Below are 3,710 nucleotides of genomic sequence, written 5' to 3'. Positions count from 1 at the left end.
ACTATTCATTAGCATCACTACAAGTGTGCCAAATTTCATCATTTTCCTACTTACGGTTCATAGGGCTGCCATAGACTTCCATTGGCGGAAGAAGAAGCAAATTGTTATTTTGACAATAACAATTGCTATTAAAGCTGCAAGCAGCCTTTGCGGGGCCAAGCCCTGAAAGGGACCACAAGCAGAACAAGTACAACAAGCACATGTTCTTTCTCAGACAGACACCATGTGTAAACTGAAACGACTTTTCCACCACTTAAGGCCACAGTACCTCTTGCGGTCTGGGCATGTGCCACACGGGATTCGAACCCACGACCGCAATGGTTCGGGATTCGTGACACGTGGTTTAGCAGCTTGCGCCACTCATAGGATGGAAATTACAAAACTGCAGAGGAGAGGCTTCAGTATAAGAATAAATGCACAAAAGCATGTTAACGTGATTAGCATGCTAAGCTAGCTCAATGCTAATATAGCTTATGGTCATCCTGTTAGCTGAAGAGCCCCATTAAAAAGAATGGCACCTGGTTAGCATGCTAAACAATTATTATGCTAAGCTAACTAGCATAAGGCAACAAACACAGGCTAGGTCAATTTTGGAGACGAATATCTTAAAAACGGTAATGAATATCAAAAATCTGTTCAGTCATTTCTGTGCGGCTCGGTCCAAAGATCATCTGACCAAATTTTGGAAAAATTTGAGCAAGATCTGAAGGAGGAGTAGCGAAAAAATGGTTTTTCGTTTGCTCCAATATGGCGGACAGTCACATTGTTGGAAAATGAAAAATGAGACATCGTTAGAATCGGTATAAGCCAAGGAACATATTGATATAAAGAAATTAAATTTTGAACTATATTTGCAAAAGTTATAAGCGTTTTTACAAAAAACCTTATAACTTTGGAACACTAGGTGGCGCTGTCATCAAACTTCTCATGTACCTTTGGGCCATGCTAATGATGATCCATACCAAATTTGGTGAAGAAATTTTAAAAAGTTTTAAAGATATTGCAAATTATGACAAAATTCAAAATGGCGGACACGAGGTACATCCCATCATGGCAAAATTGATATCCACGGATTCGGCATGATCCAAGGAATCCATAGATACCACATTTATGATTTTCTGAAAAACTGTTCAAAAGTTATTGGCCAAAATAGCAATTTTGCATATCTCATGACCCCTAGGTGGCGCTATTCCCAACTTTGGTATGACACCTCAGAACATGCTTCTGATAAAGTGTATCGATTTCTGTTTCGATTGATCAAACTTTGGCCGAGATACAGCCTCTTAGCCATTTTTGGGTGGACCTCACTAAGTTTGCGACACCATAACTTTTGAAGAAAGACAACTAAAAAAAATCTGTTCAGTCATTTCTGTGCGGCTAAGTCTAAATATCATTTGACCAAATATTGGACAAAATTGAACAAATTTTGAAGGAGGAGTAGCAAAAAAACTGAATACTGTACTTTTCAAAATGGCGTCTACTGTAATGGGCGGAGTCTTAATGTATGACATTGGTTGTGATCAGCATGATGAGTGGAATCAAGTGTACTATGTTTCATGTCTCTAGACCAAAGGGTTCAAAAGTTACAACAATTTTAATGTTGAAATTTTGAACTGGTGGTGGCGCTATAGAGTTAGGGCTAGAGACTCAAAATTTGGCTCAATTACTTTTCATGATGATCACTATAAGTGTGCCAAATTTCATCATTTTCCTACTTACGGTTCATAGGGCTGCCATAGACTTCCACCGGGAAGAATAATAATAATAATAATAATAATAATAATAAAACCAACAGATACAATAGGTGCCTCTGCACCTTCGGTGCTTGGCCCCTAAATATAGCTGCAAGCAGCAACACGGGGCCAAGCCCAGCAAGGCGCAGCAAGCAGACCAAGCACAGAGCCAGCACATCAAGTACAGCAGTGCAGCAGGCATTTAAGCACCAAGAGCAGTGCAGAGCCGCAAGAACAAAAACAGCACAAATTGAATACACATGTAAATGAAGCACAGTGAGCATTTAAGCACAAACAGCAGTGCAGAGCAGGAAGGAATTGAAATGAAAACTTATTACACAATTTTAAAGTCGCCCCACGTGGGACTCGAACCCACAACCAGAGTGGTTCAGTATTTGAGATACATGGTTTGACATATTGCGCCACTCAGAGGTTGTGAATTTCAAAGCAGCAGGGGAGAGGGTTCAGTGTGAGAATGATTCACAAAAAAGTTCCATGACATGTTATCCAGATTAGCATGCTAAGCTAGCTCAGTTCTAATGTATCTTATTACTTGGTGCATCCAATCGTGGCAAAATGCATATCCTCTGATTCGACAGGACGCAGGGAATCAATAGATACCAATTTTATGATTTTGTGACAAACTGTTCACAAGTTACAGCTTCTGATCCATCTCTGGGTCAACCTTGTTCATTTTGCGACATCATAACTTTTTTTTCCCCCATATTGCAAAAAAAACGGGAACAGTACTTTTATGCGGCTCGGTCCGAAGATCATTTGTGTGCATGTTTGGAGAAAATTGGACAAAATTTGAAGGAGGAGTAGCGAAAAAACTGTTTCCCATTCGCTCCAATATGGTGGCCAGTCACATTGTTCAAAAGTAACATATGAGATATCGTTGAAATCGGCATAACCCAAGGAATATTTTAACATATAGAAATCAAATTTCAAGCAATATTAGCAAAAGTTATAAGCGTTTTTTCAAAAAACAATGATATCTCTGGAACAATAGGTGGCGCTGTTCCCAACTTTGGCATGGAACCTCAGAACATGCTTCCGATGAAGCATGCCAATTTTCGTTTCGATTGAGCAAACTTTGGCCGAGATACAGCCTCTTAACCAATTTTGGGTGGACCTTGTTAAGTTTGCAAAAGCATAACTTTTGAAGAATGAAAATTAAAAAAAATCTGTTCAGTCATTTCTGTGCGGCTCAGTCTGATGATCATTTGAGCGCATGTTTGGACAAAATTGGACAAAATTTGAAGGAGGAGTAGCGAAAAAACTGAATACTGTACATTTCAAAATGGCCACTACTGTAATGGGCGGGGTCTTAATGTACGGTATTGGTTGTGATCAGCATAATGAGAGGAATCAGGTGTACTAAGTTTCATGTCTCTAGAGCAAAGGGTTCAAAAGTTATAACCATTTCAATGTTGAATTTTTGAACTGGTGGTGGCGCTATAGCGTTGGTCCTAGAGGGTCAAAAATTGGTCCAATTACTATTCATTAGCATCACTACAAGTGTGCCAAATTTCATCATTTTCCTATGTACGGTTCATAGGGCTGCCATAGACTTCCATTGGCGGAAGAAGAAGCAAATTGTTATTTTGACAATAACAATTGCTAATATAGCTGCAAGCAGCAACACGGGGCCAAGCCCAGCAAGGCGCAGCAAGCAGACCAAGCACAGAGCCAGCACATCAAGTACAGCAGTGCAGCAGGCATTTAAGCACCAAGAGCAGTGCAGAGCCGCAAGAAACAAAAACAGCACAAATTGAATACACATGTAAATGAAGCACAGTGAGCATTTAAGCACAAACAGCAGTGCAGAGCAGGAAGGAATTGAAATGAAAACTTATTACACAATTTTAAAGTCGCCCCACGTGGGACTCGAACCCACAACCAGAGTGGTTCAGTATTGGAGATACATGGTTTAACATATTGCGCCACTCAGAGGTTGTGAATTTCAAAGCAGCA

Source organism: Pimephales promelas, chromosome 12 (genome assembly GCF_988280905.1).
Source record: "Pimephales promelas chromosome 12, fPimPro1.hap1.1, whole genome shotgun sequence".
Classification (NCBI taxonomy): Eukaryota; Metazoa; Chordata; class Actinopteri; order Cypriniformes; family Leuciscidae; genus Pimephales; species Pimephales promelas.
This window is presented reverse-complemented; position numbering follows the sequence as displayed.